At 39.4% G+C, this 22008-nt stretch overlaps 1 protein-coding gene across 7 annotated transcripts in view; it reads right to left on the bottom strand.

Annotated features, from left to right (window-relative positions):
* The window catches only part of LOC105071405 (methyltransferase 4, N6-adenosine), a 198463-nt gene that overhangs the window by 156131 nt on the left and 20324 nt on the right, over positions 1-22008 (bottom strand). The window contains exon 1 of one of the 7 annotated variants that reach the window (XM_074352516.1): positions 2695-2917. The exons of 5 other annotated variants lie outside the window; for them this stretch is intronic. The gene's annotated coding sequence lies outside the window, so the exon portion shown is untranslated. Of the gene's footprint in view, positions 1-2694; positions 2918-22008 lie in introns of those variants that run through there. One more of the 7 variants, XM_074352518.1, reaches the window with a different exon arrangement.

Raw genomic sequence — 22008 nt, 5'->3', positions numbered from 1 at the left:
GCTTCTGCTTTATCCAGATCTGTCTGTATTTCTTTCTTCCTTTTTTTCAAAATCCTGTCAGTTGCCTGAGCTATGATTAAGCATTTAGAAGATTCTCAACAAACTAATCCCATAATGAGAAAGCACTCTGAACATACTTGCAGCTATGGAACTTTAAAAGCACTAAAACTGCAATATTAACAATATTTCAAACTTGAAGCCATAACAATCCACAGTTTAGAGGGAAGTGGAAGGAATCCAAATGTGAAGGAAAATGGTTAAATATTAATATGATGAGGTTTAAATTATAGGTCTGAAAATCCACTTGAGAAAATTTTCTTCTCAATTTGTAGAAAGTCACAGCTATATTAAGACAGATTATCAAACTCTAATTTCCTCACTATTCACTACCTCCTCCTTTCCTATTTATTCACTAAATATCCTTTAAAGTTCCCATGTTCAAACCCAATGGGAAAACAAAACAGAAAAAGTCAACAGTTATTTGTTTTGCTGTTTACTTATTAGATTGATTGGGTGGGTGGGAAGCTTAGGGTTGTTTGTTCTTATACAGAAATTTTTTTCTCTAATACTATAATAGAGGGCTCAAGGTATAGGAAAAAGCCATCATTTGATGAGATCTTTAATTCCTCCTGGTACACCAGCATTTAATTAATGCCCAGTTCTTTAGTATGTTTAATGTGCTCTCAGTCAATTCAGTGTTCAATGTACTGACTGATACTGACTTAAAGTACTAGATTTTTCTATATTTGTTTCACCTATTTTGTAACACCTAATTTCCCCTGGACTATCTTTGAGATTGTGCCTCACAAAAATCAATACCCATGAACTGTAATGAAATTAATTCTATCAATTTGTTTTACATTCATGTTATCCCTGAAAACAATTATATTCAAGTCTATGGAATGTTTAATGTGGGTGTAAACCAATCCCTGAAAACCTTAGTAAGCAGATTTCCATATACTGAGTCACTGCTATAATAAATACGACGCATTAGAATTGGTATTGCAATACTACGTACCGATTGTACTTTAGTTTCATTTATATAATTTTCACCATTCTTCAACATGAAGATCAATGTCTGCTTCAACTTTCCTTTTGATTCTTTCTGCTTTAGAAAACTCTGCTCCCTCTGCTACCCCACACTTTACCAAATGGGTCCAGTGATAAAACACATTTTCACCCACTGCACTATTCACACCCACTTACATCTATCTCCAGTATATTTCAGTACCACTTCACTAAGTGTTATGTTAAGCTATGCACAACAAGCTCCCTGTCCTTTAAGAATATACCATGTACTTGAAGAAGCAGGGCATACCCTACGGAGATAGTTACTGAATTAAAAAGTAAATGAAAACCTTTAAAAGGAATGTGACAGGAGTTCTGTTCAAGATCGTGACATAGGGCACTTGTGAACTTATCTCCTCCCATGGACACACTGAATCTTCAGCTACATATGGAACAATTCCCTCTGAAAGAAACGGAGAAACTAGATGAGCGGCATCCAAATGCTGGGCAAATGAGAAACAGTGCGCTTGGAGACAGGTAGGAGAGGCTGCAACACAACCTCGCCATGAGCCTCACCCCCAGCACAGCAACACGCATCAGGGAGGGAACTCCCAGCTCCTCCCTGAAGAGCGAAGGGTCTGAACCCCACATCTGGTGCCCCAACTTTTACCACCTGCTATCCCTGCTTCCACGCCCATCAATTTCGATTCAGGATACCATAGTCTCCCTGATCACTATTAGTACTTCTAGACTTTGTTCCTCTGCTACCACTTTAATTTTTCTTCGTTTGAAGCCTGAATCATCATCTTAAGTCCTTCCGGATGCTGGCTTAATGTCAGTGGGTCCTAGAAATCTTTCCTCATTTCCTGGGTCTGAATTACATACCGTTATTGGACTCCTGAAGGACTTTATGTTTACAGTACTTTGTGCTTAAAAAGCTACTTAATAATTGTCTATTCACTTGCATGACTCCCCCTTCAGTCTCTCAGTGCCTTGAGGGCAAGGACTGTGTCTTCTTCTCCTATGTATTCTTGACACACAATCTATTTCCTGACTTGAACACTGAAGAGTCTCATAAATTCTTGCTAAATGCATGAATCACTAAATCCTGCACCTCTGTCGTCCCATTCTCATCACAGGTGACAGAGTTTAAGACACGTTACCCCAAAATATGGGGCCTTGGCATACTGAGTATTTCAAGCTGAAAGAATCTGAAAAATGAGAAGTGCAGGAAGGATCTTCTGACCTCCTAAAGCAGGCCATAAGACCCTCGAGTGAGCAGTCCCCTTCCTGTCCCCAGAGGAAGAGTATCCTTATCTCTGGAGACAGAGGGGCACGGAGAGCAATCTGAACGAACAAGCCTTGCTGTTTCCCCCAGTTCATTGCATTTAGTTTATATCCTTTTTCATCCCATCAGTTTTCCACAACTCTTCATCAAACCTAACACAAAAACACTCAGAACTCTTTTTTTGAAGTATAGTCAGTTTACAATATTGTGTCAATTTTTGGTGTACAGCATCATGTTTCAGCCATACATATGCATACATACATTCCTTTTCATATTCTTTTTCATTATAGGTTACTATGATATGTTCCTCCTTCCTGAGGAAATTTAGCACCTTAATATCAATCCTCTTTCTTCCATCCATTCCTTCATCACTCTCTCTTTACATCATGTTTTCTTACCTGGATTTAGTCAATCCTCTCCTAATTCTCCGCTACTTCCCTTCTCAAAAGGACCTCGCTCAGTGTTATGAACTTAAGAGGCACTCAGGAAATACATATGCTAATGAGCTGAGTAGCATCAGACTCACAGCGAGTCTCCAAAGGCCTCGGGCTGAACTGATCTTGCAGCGCACCTCCGGAAGTCGTCTCTGCTGTCAAGAATGCAAGTCTCTTCACCAGTTAAAACTCTCTTGTTGAATATCCACTCTTTCTTCTCCTCCCTATCCCCCTCTTCCTCGGGATTTCCGGGAAACTAAGCAAACAATGGTCAAGTTCCAATGTCACTAGAAACAGCACTGACACACAGCCATACACTTTAGGGCTTCACTCTCTTTGTGTCTTCAGAGACCTTAACTCTGAGTTACCACGTGTGTTAGATTGTATTATTTGCTCATCTTTTTATCCCTCCATATCCTTAGCCTGGTTCATTGTTCAGTGAACCATAGCAAATACTTCTATGCCCCAGTGCAGCTGAGCTTGGCCATGGGACTTGCTTTCACTGAGAAAATGTCAGTAGAAATAAAACTGTCAGTTTCCAGCTACAAGCATCATACATTTCTGTTTGTCCTTTTGAATTTACAGCATCCTTTATGGAAAAAACAAGCCTCAGGTAGTCACTGACCTCAGAACAAAAGACCTTTGGAGCAGACCTGAACCCAGCCCACAACCTGAGACAGAATCACACTAGCTGACCAGCAGAGCGATGACCAACAAATAAATGTGTTATTTTAAGCCAGTGAGACTTGGGGTTTGGTTGTTAGGCTGCATTACTGATGTAGAAACCAGACTGATACACCACGCTCAACGTACGTTCCCTAAATCTCTGCTTTATAGACCAGAGTTAATAAACTGGGCTTTAGCTAGTGAAATACAGCATAAGGATGGGCAAAATCCTATTTTAAAAATCCATGCTTATGCTAATAAAATTTTAGAAATAGCTCAAAAAGGAGTGGTCCACATTTTACAATTCACTGGAGTTTTATGATGCTTTGGATTGGTTATTGTTACTGCTGCTTACCAGCATTGATACTGATCACTCTCTTCTGTTAATTGACACGGTTCAGGTCCTATCTGCCATCTTTCTCTTCCTGAATGCATTAAGTGATAGTCATGATTATAGCCTTTTTTTATGTGGATGCTCAGCTCAAATGATACCCATAAACTTCAGCTACATTGTAACTTCACTGTTCAAGTAAGGGTTTTTAAGATTTGTGAAGAGCCACAAAGAATATGATTATCATTAAATATAAATGATGTACAGTGATGAATTGAATATGGAAAAACACCCACATTTTCAGGCAAAGAAGGTATAAAATTGACTAAAAGCATTTTGAGTTTAAAAAAAAGTTTAAGTTCCTAATCCCTGACATGATTAAAACTGCTTTTTTTATTTCTTATTTTTATTCCAAATATAGTTTCAGATTCCATATAAAATTAGGACTCAGGTATCTTGGGGATTAATGAGCAGTTGGGAAACTCAAGAGTCCAAAATTGGAATCCTTATTCAGCCTCTGATTTACTGTATGATACTTAAAATATTGTTCTTTCATCTCTACAATGAGTTGATTTGGCAAAATATTCCAGTCAGCAATGTTTCAGCTATTTTGGATCCAGTCTATTCAGGGTGTCTTTAGATATCCCAGAGGTAGTAGAAAAACCCTCAAACTATTGGGGAAAAAAAACCTAGTTCAATTTAATTTATAATTTAAGCATTAAGACATCAAAATGTTTGGATGGTTGATTCTATGTGATATAGTAAATGTTAGTAGGAACAACCCAAATTTTAGAAAGAGTCATGTTTCTATTTCAAAGGCTGAATAACATTTGGGAAGCTACTCAACCTTTTTAAGCCTTGGTTTCTTCATCTGGAAAACAATAATAAAAGTACTTGAGGATTTCTGTGAAGACGGAGGTAGAAGCAGCATGTATATGTTGTATAAAACCACAAGGTCTGGCATCGTTAGAGCCCAGCAAACATGAGAACTAGTTTTTACTATTAGTGGAGTGAAATCACAATAAGAATAAGATATCCAAAACCGAAGGCTTAGGTGTTGTGACAAATGGAATTACTTAAAGAGGTAAATAAATAAGATTTTTGTGGTTTGGGGGATTGATTGCTCTCTTACAATTCTTGAGTTTAAGTTTAGGACATCTAGGGAACAGAAGAGCAGATAGACAGAAGGGCCCTGTTTGAAACACCTTCTTTAGGAATCAAGAACAAAATAAAACACACAGGGTCTTCAATTCCAAATGTTCTACACACACTAGAGCCATCACAAACCAAAGTTACCAAGACCGCTTGGTTTATTCAACAATCACCTCCTTTTCAAAAGCATACTCCAAGCCCAGTTCCATCTGATTCACCTTGCCAAGTTGAAAGAATAGCCATCTTTCTCATAATACCAATAATCCTGACCTTCACTACTGAACACCAACTCTGTGCCAGGTACCATGCTACCTACCTGACATACTCTTAGATCTCAACCAGGCTGAAGGGATTCTAGAACCCTAATTTTAAAGATGAAACAATGGGGCCACCAGAAAGGTAAAGGATCCCCCATGTCACACAGCAAACAAGGGACAGAGCAGGGATTAAAACCCAAGGTAATCCGACCCCCAAAGTCATGTTTATGCCACAAGGCTGTGATGTTAACAGTCGAGTCACAGCAAGCTAGAGTCTGGGGTTGGAAGGAAGCTGAGACCTCATCTGATCAGAGCTGCTTTTTATAGATGACAAGACTTAATTCTAGATCAGAAAACCCAAGTGACTTATCCAAGTTCACAAAATAGGAAGGGATGAAACCAAGGTTAGAATTCTTTCCACATTATCCTTCTACCTCCTTCAGTAAAATCCTACTACAAAGACATGTATTAGCAAGCAAATCATGCTGCTTCCACGACTCCCAGACTTTAGCTCTGTCTCTGTCTGTCGGTCTCTGTCTCACACACACACACACAAGTGGGAAGAACTGAACTCTGCTACTGCCAGATTATGCCACTGAAACCCTGTGAATAAAGGCAAAGCTTGGCTACAGAATTTCTCATGTGGTACTGCAATGAATATTTTTTGAAAACCTGCATTTACATATTCAGTGGACTGTGAAGAAATTTCAGGCAGTTACCACAGTTTTTATAAACTCCTGCTTGGAAGACAGGAGGATGAGCTTAATGAGGTGCACAGAGTCGATCCAGAGTCTCATCCTGAGCACGTGTTTTGTAAGGAAGCAGAGCGAGTCAGCGGCAGGGACACTGTGGAAGGGAAAAGAACCAGCCTCCACCAGGTTTTCTTCTTCACACAGGGTCACGATCCTGGGGACTGTCCCTACTCAGTCACCTCTTGCAGACAAATGTGCTTTCTGATGTCATGCTGACTGCTTTGATTTACCAACGTGACTCTGAGGTTGTGCTCTTGGGCAAGGGGTCAATATGGAGGCTTTTTTTTTTTTTCTTTTGGTTATTGTACTGTTCTGGCTACAATATTCTGCAAATTAACAGCCAAGGTTGAAAGCTTTGTTTCTAGGCAGGGCTATAGCAAAACACATGTTGAAGGCTGCTTGAGTCTGAATCCATACACTTTAATGCTGGTACCTACAAACCACAGTCTCCATTCTTCTACTACATCCAATTCAACTTTTTCAGCAACTTTGCACATGCTCACTCCATCTCATTTCATTTAGTTTCATTTTAGTTGCTAGTTGCTATGGACTGAACATTTGTATCCCAGCCCCCAAATCCGTATGTTAAAGCCCTAATCTCTGGTGCGATAGTATTTAGAGGTGGGGCTTCTGAAAGGTGATTAGGGTTAGATTTGGTCATAAAGGTAGGACACTCATCATGGGACTAATGCCCTTATAAGAGAAGGATGAGACACAAGAGCTCTCCCTCCCCACAGGCATACCCTGAGGAAGGCCACGTGAGGGCACAGCCAGAAGGCAGTTACCTGCAACGGAAGCAAGCTCTCCCCAGACCCTGAACCTACTGGCGCCTTGATCTTGGAGTTCCAGCCTCCAAAACAGTGAGAAATAAGCATCTTTTAAGTCACCCAGTCTGTAACATTTTGTTATAGCAGCTTGAGAAGTCAAAGATACCAGTCAAATTTGCAAAAGAGAGAATTAAAGAGGATTCCAAATTCCAGATTGTTACTGAGTGTGTGTCTGTGTGTGTGTGTATATATGTGTGTGTGTGTGTGTATATATATATATATATATATATATATATATATATATTTTTTTTTTTTTTTTTTTTTTTTTTTTTACAGATTAGGAAATACTTTCCAGGAGTAAGAGTCCCATTAAATATTTTAATCCTTTAGGGATATGACCACCACTACTCAGTGAATCCTGAGGGTCCCTTTGCCTTGGCTTGTGGGGATGGTGAAATGATGCAGAGGGCATGGGGATTTGTTCAGACACAGTTTTCAGGTCCCATGACAGTTCCAAAAAGGCACAATTAACTAGGTTCTCTAAATGAAGGCTACAAAAATAGAAGAGCAAGCATTCTGCTTTTTTGCATGTTTTGTTCAAAAGGCATTTTTCCCCAATAGGAGGAACACATCGCCATGAATTCTAGACAGAGACCCAGACACTGAGTGACCTGAAACAAAGGCAACATGAAAAACGTGGTTCTCATAGTAAGGGCTTGATGCACCTTCAAACGAATCTGTCCTGAATAATACATCAAGTATCTAAGAGCTCACATCTTAAGCTATTTTTTAAAATACATTGTAAAGTGCAAAGCATCAAGAAAAGCAGTGATGTTCCCTGACATTTGAGACTAACTATCAAAAAAAAAAGTTTGAAATTTTTTGGATGAGTACAGAAGAGAATTCCTGAGGTACTGGTTGAGCAACACAAGGACTTTCTTGCTTTCAGATGTCTGAAGTTCAAAGACACAACCCTGGGTCAGAAGTACTGCAGCTGAGATTGCCACACAGAAGTGCCTCTGAGAGAACTGTCCTGAGAAGCCGTACGTGAAGGAACAAACAAAAGCACAGTCAACCCACAAGCCCTGACATAGACACCAACAGCTCCGACAACCCCTTCTAAGCAATGTTAATGACGCGTCCAATATTGTAACTGCGGATATTCAGAAAGAGCTGCTTGTTGTTTGAAGGAAGATACTTGCTGGTCTTAAAACAGCTCTGAAAGAGAATCAAGAGCATTTACAGATTCTAAACTGGAAACTGGTAGGTTAGAAAACAAAGAGTTGCAGGGGCTTTACCCATAATCTGACAGAGCTTTATAAAGTTCAACAAAGTGGTCTGGGTATACAGGAATATATACTCTTAAGGAAATATACAGTATCAAGTGAAATTATTTTTAATGTTATAAGAAGCCTCAGCACCCAGAAGAGATGCAGTCATGAACAGGAGACCCTTTCTAGGGTCCCTTCAAATGATGCACATCTTACAAAAGTTTTCCTTAAGAGGTCCCTTGCCTATCAGTGTTCCTGCACATCACAGAATGCTCCTTGTATGCTTTTGGTCTTACTATAGTTGCCCAAAGGTAAAGCTAGACTGTGAACTCCTTGAGTGAAGAGAACGTGTCTTAGACGTATCTCTTCCCAGTGCTAAATAATGCTCTTGGCACATAATATATGGTCAATTAACATTTGCTAAACTTTAAAAATGGCCCCCACATGGCAAAGTCTATGAGAAACATCAGTAGATCCTTTCATTTTATTCTCACACCATCAAATGTAATTACAAGTTGAGTCTACAGAGCTCATGGAATGGGTAGTGCCATGAAAGGGGCCAAGATTCCTTTTTAAACACCTATAACTTATTCCCGAGAATGGCTGAGTGCTACAAAATGTCTCTGTTATTGACTTAAAAGGACTAATTGGAAGCAATTGCATATGAGGTCATCTGTGTAGAGTAATTCCCAGAAATGCAATTCTATCACCCTCAGTCCGTGAGGTACTAAGTGCCCAGACAGAGCTAGCACAGACAAGGAGGGTTCAGAGGCACGATCAAAATAAACCCCTGTAATAAAGGTAATTCCCCAGGCCTCTATCAAACTACAGCTAGCTACCCAAGCTAGCCTCCTACCTCCTCAGGAAAAGGTCCTTTCAATTGTTTATATTCAGAATACAGTGGAAAATGAAAGACAATCAAAGCAATGGAAACAGATCCACAGATTACATTTCTAATCTATAAATTGGCAAAGCTTTCTCTTATTTCTCCTCATCCTCATGGTTGGATGTAATAACTTCTAACATTCCTTTAGCACTGGAAATCTAGTGAGTGCTCTAATTTACACTGTTTTGTTTAACCATCACAACAATCTGGAGAAGTAAGTAGGGAAGCCATTATTTTCATTTTCAAATGAAAAATGGATGCCAGGAGAAGGAGAGGAATTAACCCAATAGCAGATTCTGACTGCAGAGCCAGTGTCCCTTTCACCACCCCACTGCTGTCCGAAGTTGGTCTCTGGGCACCTCACCTCCTTCAGCCCAGCCGCCCAGCCAAGCCGTTTGTTATTAAAAGGATGAAACCAGCACCCATATGTGTTCTCCAGAATGGGAAACTACAACTGATGGGAGGAGTATTAAAGAGTTGAGAGACCCATAATTAACACAGAAATAAAAATAACTCTACAAAAACTCAGCAAATGCTCCAATAATAGTCACCAAATAAACATCAATAATAGAGATGAATGTAAGTCAGTTCCTCAGCCACGAACGACCATGACCAGGCCAGACGGAGACAAGGACATCCTCCAACGGCATCATCTTTCTCCCTCGCTGAAACCTCATTAACAGAAATTGAAGAGGAACAAAATAAATAAAAGGGTATACAACGTATGTAGCTTGAAGACTCAATATTGAAAGATAGTCTTTCTCTCAAATTGTAATATACAGATTTAATCCAACTCAAAATTACCATGGATTGTTTCGTAACTTGACAAGATGATTCTAAAACATATAAAAACTCAAAAAGCTAAGAATTGCCAATATCTAAAAAGAACAAATTCTATTTGATAGAACAAGCCTATCAGAATATCAACACATGACACTTTTAGAGCAGTATTTTAGAGTACCACACTTTTAAGAAGTGTAGTGTTGATTCAAGAATAGACATCTATCAATGGAACAGAATTTAGAGCTCGGATACAAACCCAGACAAATATGACCACTTCATTTATGATTATTTTGCAGAGTAGAGGGAGAAGAACCAACTTTTCAATGAGTGGTAACTAGGTTACCCATAGGGAAAAATTACACAATTCTACTTGACATTTCACAAGCATTAGTTCAAGGTGTGTCTGAGACTACATTCCCTAGGAAATAAAGATTTGCAGGCTACTCCAATCACATGAGTTGCTCTGGAACTGAGTTGATTATTAAAAATTGCCCATAATTTAGACAAAGAGGCCAACCTTTTATACCAACCACTGAACAGACACTGGATGCAGATTGCCCCTGGGGCAGGGGCAGGACTCTGGGCAAGGCGGCCCTCTTGGGAGGGGGCAGGGCAATACTCAAAAATGCCTTGGCTGAGAGCTGTCAGTCACCTGTACTCCTAACAGCTGGGAGAAGGAGGCCTTGGTCCTAAAGGCAGAGGGAGAATCCAGGTGACATGGGTCAGCACCCACAGCAAGGGGGAAAGTAGATCTACATACAATCCCTAAACTTATAAAACTTCAGAAGTTGGTGTGAGAGAATATTTTCATGACTCCAATGTAAAGGAAGTCTTCTTAAAGAGAACCCCAAAGGCACTAAACATAAAAAGGGGAAACTCACAAATTGGGCTACATCAAAAGGCACCACTAAGAGAGTAAGAGGGAAAACCACAGGGTGGGGAAAAATATTTGCAACATATATAGTATAAAAAGAATATAACTATAAATAGTTTCCATAAGTCACTAAGAAAAACAAGCAACCAAGCAGAAAAATGAAAAATAAGCAAAAGACTTGAATTGGAGATTAAAGAGAGAGAGAGACAGGGACAGAGACAGAGACAGATAGATCCAAATGGCCAGTAAACATTAACAGTACGTCAGTCATCAGCCAAATGCAAATTACAACCACAATGAGACACTACCACACCCCAAAAGAATGGCTAAAATGAAAAGCACGGGCAATTCCAAAGACTTGGGGGGTGTGGGGAAACTGAATTTCTCATATACTGCTGGTAAAACCAGGGTGGGAAACACCTTGACAACACCTACTAAAATGGGATATACACATAACCCAGATGCAACGATTTCTCTTCAAGGTATGTGTGTGTGTGTGTATATATATATATATATATGTGTGTGTGTGTGTGTGTGTACATATATGTGTGTATATGTATATATATATATATCCTCCACATTCTAGTTTAAGCTACATCAATATTCCCAGTTGCTTGTAAAGATATAAAAGTGAGTTCTTCCAACATAGAAATTTCCCATGTAAGGGCACAGAGGTTGAGGATCATCAAAAGCAACAACTCGGTTCACCAAAATTCAACATCACTCTTGAAGATGTACAGACAGGCAGTCTCTACTGTTCCAGATGTGGTGAGAGAGACCCCAGCACAGGCTTAACCTAAGATGCGTACTCCTCGAACTCTTGTGGCCAAGAAGTAGGTATGAAATCCTTTGATTCTGATGAATGCAAGGATTTGTTGGTTAGGGCACAGTTCATTCTTCAGATGGCTTTGTTGTTAACTAAGATGAGTCTTGCATATTAAAGCTAAACACAGTTCTGTTCCCCAAAGATGAAGGTTAATGACCAGAAACAATGGTGAACATAAGCCACTAACCAGCCTGCACTAGCACACACATCAATGACCTATTAGCAAACCTGAGAAGAACACCGCAGGCACAAACCACTAAACCCGTTCACACAAAAACACAGGCGAGTGATACAACCCAACAGGCGAGTGCCCACCCCTGGCTAAAGGCTACAAAGTAAGTAAGTTGTATTAACGAAATTTTAGCCTTCAGTATGCTAAGCAGCTGCAATGCCCAAACACTTCGGACAGGGCTAGAATACATCTAGGTACCACTGACATCGCCACGACGCCTGCACTTCACTGACTCTCAGGAACCACTGTCTGTAAACCACACCACGATTTTATGTCCTGCTAGGAAAGAGGGGAAAATGTTGCCAGTTAAACAATAACAGGCCATCTATTGTCAGAGGTATCCCAATTAGAGATGATAAAATGTTGGAGGGGAAATGTGTGTTTTAGAATCAATAGAATATGGTAAGTTTCCCAGTATATCAGATTCGAGTTATGTCCCTTATCTCACCTCCCAAGAGCTGGGAATTTTACTTACCTTTCCAGTGCTGCATGAAACAAGGATTTAGCTACATCTGTTTCTATGAAACCACTGCTGTTAATTTTCTGTTATTGCTTTTCCCTGAAGAAACTAATCCTCTCTTTTTTATTCCCCCTGTTCCCAATTATTCTACACTCCCTTACAGATATCACACTGTGTTCTCTGAACAAAGAGACTGTTATGTAAAAATAAGGTGGATAACACGTGTCAATATTTTAACTTATTTAAACAGTTTTGAGAAAAGTTTTTTTTTTTTTAATGGCAGACAACATAGTAAGAGTATACATATATCAACCTTGAATGCAACAAACCGGCCACAATTAAGAAATGCGGGTGGCTCCTTAGAGCCTTTTCTTAATCCTCTGAACTATCACACACAGAACTCAAAAATGCAAAACACAAAATTGACTCTTTTGGGGATGTCCTCAAGACTGATTTTGCCCAATTCAGATTTTGCGTGTGCTGAATGATAAACATATCACTATTAGGCCCACAGAAAACAAGATGAAGTACTCGTCAGCTGCTTTACAGTGGTATGATACACCTTCTGCAGCTGTTACTTAGTAAGGAAAAAACAGTATGACAAAAACAAAAAAAGAAGGAAAAGGAGGCAGAGAAAGAAAGGAAGTAGAGAGGATAAAGTAGAAAAGGAAAAGACAGAACAGAAGGGGAAAGGAGAGGAAATAAAACAGGAAAAAAAAAATAAAGAAAAGGAGAGAAGAGACTGTTTTGGTGAAATAGCTTGACAGATTTTCCTAGAACCTCAGTTGTTCAAGTTCTGCACTTCTACTTGTATATAATAAAGTAACTTTACAGTTGATCCATCTGAAACCCCCACTCAGTTGCCAGCAGAGGCTGACTTCTTATCTGTGTTTGCCCAACTTCAGCACGGTGCACATGGGGATGTTTGGGCTCATCAGTGATGATTCGTTGATAAGTGCATACAATTTCTGTTAGGCTTCTTCTTATATCTTATTAATGAAAAAAGTTGTTAAATGTTTGGTTACTCATTATGGAGGTTATTTGTTTGGTGTTTTTCAAATATTCATGAACATTTCTGTTTTTGAAAACAGGAAGAAAATAGCAAAACAGGCAGAGAACATTTGAAGAAAGGAGAGAAAAGAAAAGGAGAAATGAGCTCTGAACTGCAGGAAGGATGGAGTTAATATGAAGGAATTAGTTCTCACAGTGTGCAAAGAAAGGTATCAAGTCAGTAATTAAGGCTTTCTTCTGAAAAGAAGCTAAGTATAAGCTGAAGCAAGACCAGACAAATAAAAAGTGCTTGGGAAAATAAGTAAGTTGAAGAAAAATAAAGGGACCAATATGAAGTGAAATTAATAGCAGAACAATTTTTAAAATCTAAGACTTGCAGAGCTGGAAGGGCTCAGGTCACTGATCAAACCGTCCTTCTCCAGGAAAGGAAATGAACTGCTCGCTGTCCCTGCACAGGTGCCATCAGACACTCGGTCAGTAGACTGCTGCTCAAGAACAGAGAAGCAGCGAGATCAGAGCTTCCCAAACTTTACTGTGTGTACAAACCACTGGCGAGATTTTCAAACACAGATTCTGGTCTGAGATGGAGCCTGAGATTCTACATTTCTAACAAGCTGTCATGAGAGACTGGGGCTGCTGCTCCACAGACCACAGTTTAAGTAGCGAAGTCCAGGACAGTGTTTCTCAGAGGCTGGTCCAAGGACATAGGAGGTAGAATTATTGTGGCCCTCGTAAAACTCCATATTCCTGAGCTATATGACAAGCCTGTAGAAATGCTGAAGCAATTAATGGCTGTATTCCAAATTTCCTTGAAATATCGTGTTTTACAATAAGAGCATCCACAATACATAACCTAAAATTTAAATGTATTTTTATTACATTTTTTAGCCTGAAATGTATTTCCACTTTTTATCAGTTTCTTTGAATAATCACTTTGAGAAATTTAAAGCTAAAAAACAAAGGATAACAAAAGCAAAAGTACACTCTCCCCTTGTCAGTTATGACTTAAGTCTTTGTAATTCTTCTACATGTCCCATCCCTGACACTTTCTCAGTTCGTCAGAAGCAAGTCACCTTGTTTTCTGTTTTAAAATGCACTATCCCCAGGGATGGTGATGAAGGATGAAATTCCAGATTCTAAGGTACCTAATCCCAAACTCCCCACACCAGATTTCATTTCCTTGAGTCAGTAACATTCATCTTACCTTGGTATCTTGGTACCACCACAGATCTTGCTGACTCCTAAAACCAGAGTACTCCTCCCAACCTCTTTATGCTCCTTACGATTGCTAGTATTTTTATTCCTGTTAATATCATTTTTAGCTAATATTGAATTCTTGCTATGTGCCAAGCACAGTGCTCAAAAGTTTCTATGCATTGCCTTTGTTCTTGTCCCACAGTGCAGGGGAGAAGGGGAACCTTCATCTATTTTATTTTATAGATAAAGAAAGGTTAAGAAAGTTAAGTAGCTTACTGAAGGATCACACAGCTAGTGCTCAGATAAGCCTAGATTTGAACTCAGATTTATTTACCGAAAAGCTTTAACTAGTCACTTCTGTTGTAACTGCCATCATTACCCCAACACTGAATTAAATTTCTTTAAGCATTTATTTCTTAAGTTTGCATTTAAAAGGATTGTTTTTAGAAGCTTATCCCCCTAGTCCCAGTAGCCCTCTAACTAAATGTTTCTGTCCTTTTCTGTTATTATGTTATATTTAAATGAAAATGTTTACTAAAAATGAAAGTGCTCATCTCTTCCCACACTGTCACTGAGCTGAGAAGGGAATGCTCATACTGGTTTGTTCATATTGGGAAGTCAGCAGACACTCCAATGTGCTTCAGTTTTCAAGTATTTCCAAAAATAATATGAAAGATTTAAGTAACATTGTCACTGTTTCAAGGAGAAAAAATAAAAACAGTCACTAAGTGTATGAGTGTGGGTGTGTATACATAATGCCCAACATTAGCCTCCCACCTCAAGTTGGTCTTGAACAGCTCTCCAGATGGACCTGTGCACTAAATGGATGTTTGAACTCTGTTGGTGGTTTTTATTAGTATCCATCCAGCAAACACGAGGTCTTTGTCTTTCTTAAGATTGTCAGCTCTGATTACAGGATGAAAGCTGAACAGCCCCTTTGACCAAATCGTATCTTGGCAGTTACAGCTGTCATCTACTTTCTAGTGATTATTTCAAAACCCACTGAAATGAAGAAAATCAAGAGGGTGATGGTTCATCTGAGACTGTGGACACAAAATCATTTCTTGCTTTTAGACATACTAACACTATGTTTACAAAGACAAATGTACAGTAATGAGATTCATGCCCTGAATAAAAGACAGTAGGTTTCCCAAACAAATGGTAACATGGTTCATGACTTGCATGAAATCATAGTTCTTTCATCTATATATACATTTTTTTTTTCAGTTGAAAATGCAACTAGTAGTTAACAAAGAATTTGTCAAGCTTTTAGTTTCCCTTGGGTAGAGAACTAGATTACCAATTCTTGCACTGTATTTGCCTTTGAAATGTTTTTTTCCCCATTTTTAAAAGTAAATCCTGCACAGATACCTCAAAAGATGTAGTCTATTTGCCACACTTTCAAGAATGAATAAAAAGGCCTGCAGTTAGCTCACTAATCAAACACATTCTTTTTAAAAACTATTTGCACTTTATCTTAAGAAACACTTCTAAAAATTTGAAGAAGAAAGCTCAGAAATTAAATATTTCTACAATTGAGTACCTAGTGCCCATAATCACAACAGAAAAAAAGACAAAAATATCCACTTACAGTCACTATTTTTTCCTTAAATTTTTCATTATTGTCACCTGGATCAAATAAATTCATGCGTTTTTTGTTGTTGAGACAAGGTCATTCCTACACTTTCATTTAAATTCAATAAATTATAAATTAGGGATCATGAAAACATACAATTATAAAATACATTGAAATGTGATGCCCAAAAATATATACTCAGGGGAAGACAGAGTCTTAGACTGCAGTATCCCCCAAAGAGTAGTGAGTGAGAGAATTAGAAGTGCCCTTTAGCAGCTTTTAAAATTCTCTTGAACATGAAAATCTAATGGTGTGATTCTTCTTCAGTATGAAAAGCAGTGAATTGCTTTCTTGTTTTCTTGTTCAAAGGAAACAAAAAGTTATAAAAGAGCATTAAGAACTACAGCCATATATATTATACGTGGAATTTGCTCTCTATAAAATTTGGATGCAGACAATTTTTAAAGTAATAAAAGTTGATCAAAAACTAAAAAGCAATAACGTCAGCTTGTGGGCAGATTCCAAGGATGGGTTTAGAGACATGAGAATTTACAACCACGGGGTTGTTGGAATTTAATCCAATGTTCTTTTACTCCAACTATATGATACAAAATTTTTTATCTAAAAGAGAAAAATTCAACCCAAACAGATGAATGTTTTATTTATACAATGTCTAATAACTGAATGATTCCAAATCCATCCTATCAAAATTATTTCATGTGCTTACAGGAACCAAATACATTGTTCCATGTTACTGTTAACATTTCTTAAGTAACTTTTGCTAAATTTCATTTCAAATAAAGACTACAGTCATGTCTACATTATTGATACTAGGATGGTAATAAGGACAATTGGCAGATATGTTATTGAAAAAAAAAAAAAACCGAAACAAAAACAAAAGGTCAAGTTGTAGGTAGTTGTTCAAGTTAGAAAATCAAGCCAGAAGACCAGGGCTCAGCAAAGCCAAATTCTAGAGTTGGGGTCTCAGTGTGTCCAATATATACTACCCCTCTCTTTCTTACACAAATTCTACACCCACTGAGAGGTAAATAGAATGCAAATCGAAATATCCCTTTTATCACGGACACAAATATTTGGAGAATGTGGCTTAGAGTCTGAAAACAAATAAGGCTCACCAACACTCTCTACTAGTATAAAGCTTGAAAAAGCCACTAGTGGGAAAGTTTGGGTGCACAGACCACAAAGGCCTAGTCTGGGGAAAGAAACAGAACAGAAAACAGAATCCCCAGTAACAGATCAGCTCTGCCCAATCAAAGAAACTTACATCAGTGATTGTCAATCACTTATCAGGAACTTCCTTTCTGTTCCACGGGGCAAAAGGTAAGGAGAGTTACTCTAGAGAAGTCCCTCCACATGGAGCCCGAAGAAGTTGAGAAATATTTTCTCCCTAATAATTCACAGCTGTTTGTTCTGTCAACCCATTGGGTTTAACTATCAAGCCTACGTTCAACCAAGAGAGTCTTATCCCTTTCTGACAGGAGATCAGAAGTCTATTATAGCTGTTCTGGTCCACCTTCATGAGCCCTCTCCCTGAGTCCTGGCTATGGCTGTCTGTGGAGCCTCCTATTAATGCTGGTAAATAGCACTGAATTTGCCCCCAAAAGGTTCTGAAAATAGTCACCAATTAAATTAACTCTAAGGCCATATAATGTCTAAATTTCTCATTCTAAGTTATGTCTGGCCACATCCAACACAGGTCATCAAAGGTTTTGCAAAGAGATTGAATAACAACATCAAGATGCCATTTAAGAAATGCCAACACATATAGGAGCCATAAATTTGAATACAAATTATCTTCCATTGTAATTTCCTAGAGAGACATTAACGTCCCCAAATTAAATTCCCTTACAAGTTAAAGTCCACAGGATTTAAAGTCTAAAGTAATTCAATCCAAAATCAAATTGCCTTGTGTCTGTGTGTTTAATGTCCAAAGTCATTACAGAACAAAATAAAATTTTCTTGTCCTTGCAAGAAAAGTTCAAAGAAACTAAAATCAAAAGTTCTAAAATTAAAGTCCTGTAGTCACGCTTATCTTATTTCAAAAGCTTGTCTTCTTCTCAGTCACAGATAAAGGTGTCTTACTCTGAGCCTGAGTATAGTTGGGCTTCTTCAGCACTGCTGCCTGGGTTATCATGTTCCTTGAGAATGTGCATGTTTCCTCAGGACCTCAAAATTATAATCAGTTTCAGTTTCTTATGTGTCTCACTGTTTAACAATTCCAAAAAGTTGATAGACATAGAAGATTATATGCTCCACACCCAGTACTAAGTTTAGAAAATACAGCCATCTCTACCCCTTTAGAGCAGTTAACCCAGACAGAGTTGTGTTCCCTGAACCCAACCTTTGATGTTGCAAAAGCCACTGCTGACACTCAAGGAAACTGACTGAGGGCAGGAAGGTAAATGGGGAACATTTTCTCCTTTTAGTCTCCCCAGGAGGCCAGACTTTCCTGGAATCCATGAGCTGAGAACAAATTCACACAGAAGAAAGTGCCAGCAGGAGGTTATAATGGTGCTGGGATGTCCTTATTTGGGAGGAACACACACCTACCTCTACCATCTCCTCTCTCAGGTCACTGCATTAAGACATCACTGCCTTTTTTTGCGAACTATGCAAATTTGCAGTATTAGCAACCCAAATTCCCTAGTCATATTTGAGATTTCCACCCGCCACTTTTAAAGCCTCTTAACACAGTTCTTCTTTGAACTGGGTGTTTCTGGCACCTGAGCACTGTGTTTAGGATTCACTTAGTCTTCTGAAAAGGTATTTTCAGTTTTGCACCAACTCGGGCTGCTTCCATGGCTATTATGATGGAGTCACTCAGGCCTATAAAACGTACCTCCTAGGGGAGGCTTCCTTTTCATTCCTACGTTTTCTTCAACTGGAAAATCACCCTCAGAAGACGCCTGAACTAAAACCTCCATTGATATTCCTGAATCTAGTGCTTCTAGGGGCCACAGCTCTGCAATGTGATCACAACAACACGCTCCCTCAGGTTTGAATATTCTGGCCTGTGAATACCATTTCAAGTGCTCCCAGGAGAGAGAGGATGAGAAAAGCAGAAGGGAGAAGGCGGAAAGGCCAAGAAAAGGTCTGATTTCAGATAAAGTTCCAGCCTCAGCCTGAACCCTCAGGAAGTCTGGCAGTATAAGTTGCACCTTGGTGACTGTTGGGTCTCCAGAAAAGAAGGCCGGCAGTGGGCTTCTGCCTCCAGGTAAGGCAGCTCACGCAGCCCCAGGGCAGTCCTCCAGGGAAGGTGGCAGCTGCGAGCACGGAAGCTCATTTTGCACAACCTGCAAAGTATGCTTTTCAGTTTAGTATCTTGGCCTGTAGACCTGGCTGAAAAACTGAGTAAAAGCAAAATTTGTTCTGCATCCTAATACTCAAAAAGCCTATTTACAGGAAGACTCTTCTTGCCCTTTATTGAAACATGTCTCCTAGTTTGCTTGCCTACTGTCTGATCGCCAGCAATTGCCAGGTGCCCTGTAACAAGAGTTTACTAAAATCCACACCGTTAAAAACAGCCACCTTCCCAGCAAAGGCTTCATAAGCTACTGAGACCCACCAAGGTTAAAACCCTACATGCCCTGTCTTCCTAAAGCCACCTCTCAGCCACTCCAGGAGACTCAACAGTGTGTGTTTATTTCATTCCCCAAATTCTAACCCTTATCTATTTCTCAAGGCTACTAACTGATGCATCAAAATCTGAGTTTCTAATGAGGGTGTAATAAATGATGCTTGATGTTTCCCAACCTAAGTTTGTTACCAACTGAAAGGCAGACGAAGGGATCGGGTGGATAAGATTAAAGCATCTCCTTTAGAGTCACAATGCACTTGGAGAATGTATACGCACCAGTCTGCCCCCAGACATCAGGCCTACGCTGCAGAGGCAATGTCTTCTCCATTAAGTGTCTCACAGGGTGAAGAGACAGTCAAAAACGTACCTCTCCACAGGCAGGTAGATCCAAAAGAAGCAAAGAGAAGGGATGAAGCCATTCACATCCAGGGTCCTCCTTACATACCAGCCAGTCAGGGAGGTCATTCACTGTCCCTGGGGGAGGAGCAGAGAGGAGATGGAGAAGTCAGGGATATTGAATCTAGGAGCTCCATGCTCGTAAAACATCAGGAGTTGGGAGTAAGTGTTCTCGTCTAACAATAGAACAGCCGATAGGGAGGTGAGGGATCACAGAATGAGAGCTCAGAAGAGCTCAGAAGTCTACGGTCAGTGACCTAGAATAGTTTGCAATTGACCAACTCTCTTAAAAGGGCCAGACAGTTAATATTATAGGCTTGTGGGCCATATGGTCTCTGTTAGAACTACTCAACTCCGCTGGTGTAGCCTGAAAGCAGTCACAGATTATACCTAAATAAATGGGCATACACTGTATATGTAGGTTATATGTATATATGATACTGTATATATGTACATATGTGTATGTGTATATATATTCATATTCTATGTGTGTGTGTATATATATTCTCTTACAGCACTGTGCTGGCGAGGGACAGCTGCTGAGTAAATTATCTATTGCATGAATAGGATTGGCAAGACCTGAAGAGTAAGACAAAGCAAACAGAAGTGCTTGAAGGACACAAAACAAAAAGTATTTTGATAGGTGGTTATGTTGTTCTGGTCCATATGACTCAGCAGAAACCAGTCCCACCCTAGTTACCATGCACTCAACTCTGGCTGCACTTTGGGGTTATCCAGAGAAGTTTACAAAATACTGATGCTTAGGTCCCACCCCAAGAGATTCTAACATGAAAGAATGACTGAGGTAATATTTCTCCAGCCAAGATGGAACATTAGATAAAATGGCAAAGTTCTGTGAAGAACGTGTGTGGATGAAACAGGATAAGGCTGGGTAATTTCAGGAGGGACTGCAAACATTCCACATTCTGTTTTTCCCCCCTGAAACTACAAGCCATGGTTGATTCCCAGATTGAGTCACAACTTTGCAATCCCCTCAAAGGGGAAATATCCTATTTGGAAAGATGAAATCAGGCTTTTTACTTTTCTATTCCCTTCTGCAGATTTAGAAGGGATGTTAATTTTGAGTGGTTAATGGATTTTCTAGGGTTTGTCACTCTCAGCCCAGCTCTAACAGGGACATTTTGTCATTAAAAATATTTGGTCATTAGCTGCTGTCCTCTTTCCACTATTACCAGTGTCCATTGCCCATTCTCCTATGTTAAATGTAAAAATCTGCTTTTTGATTATCAGGAGATACAGCTCATGTCACCATCCTTAGTGAGAGGTTTTTACTTTCAGGGACTGAACATTAGCTGCAGTGTTTTCTACAACCAAGGTCTTACTGCCAGGAAAAAGAGGAAAATTGTTCTAAAAGCATTATAAATAGAATCTCTAGTTCTAAGTGAAGCAAAAGTGTGAAAATGTTACATTTATTGATTAGACTCTCAGGTCCTCACAGACGTGGAGATACCAATTTCTGATCTTTCTACTCTGCAAGGCCAATACAGATTTGCAAATTTTCTAGTTACGATCTAGGAAAAAATAGAAAACAATATCAAGGAGATAAAATTTAGTTTCGGGAATCACAGAAGGCAAAGAAATTTTATTTACGTCAAAGGAGTTAGTGAGGTCAAGAGAAGGGAAGAGCTTCCAAACATCGTCAGCAACCTGGGCCAAAGGCCTGAGAACAGAAAGAGCCTGGCACGTTCAAGGACCTGAAAGATGACCAATGAGTCTAAAGCACCGTCAGCAAGGACAGGAGTGGCATGAGGCCAGGCTGGAGAGGTGTGCACGAGTGTCTCAAGGTCACACGGAAGGACTCGGGCACAACATCAGACACAAGTGAAGCAGCTCCTTTGAGAAGCTAACCTTGAGGCCCTCTCTGGAGGTCTTTGGTCTCCTACTCAATTGTTCTGGCTATTTGCTAGTGCAGTCAGATCAAGGGAACAATCCGTTATCTAACACAACGCCAGATGGCTGGAATGGAGCAGGGAAGACTGGGGAAGGATCAGGCCTGGGAGAAAAACACAAACTCAGTTTCTGACACATTAATTTGAGGTGACTCTAATGAGAGACATCCAAGTTGAAAGTTAAGTATTTAAGTTAGTATTTAGATTAGAAGCTCAGAAAAAAAAAGTCTGGGCTAAATTTATGAACCTGGTCACCATGGCAATCAACAATAGGAATAACTCTTGCTAATTTAAGCAGAAAAAAATTTTATTGGAAAGATACTGGACAGCTCA

Source organism: Camelus bactrianus, chromosome 24 (genome assembly GCF_048773025.1).
Source record: "Camelus bactrianus isolate YW-2024 breed Bactrian camel chromosome 24, ASM4877302v1, whole genome shotgun sequence".
In the NCBI taxonomy this organism is placed as follows: domain Eukaryota; kingdom Metazoa; phylum Chordata; class Mammalia; order Artiodactyla; family Camelidae; genus Camelus; species Camelus bactrianus.
This window is presented reverse-complemented; position numbering and strand designations above follow the sequence as displayed.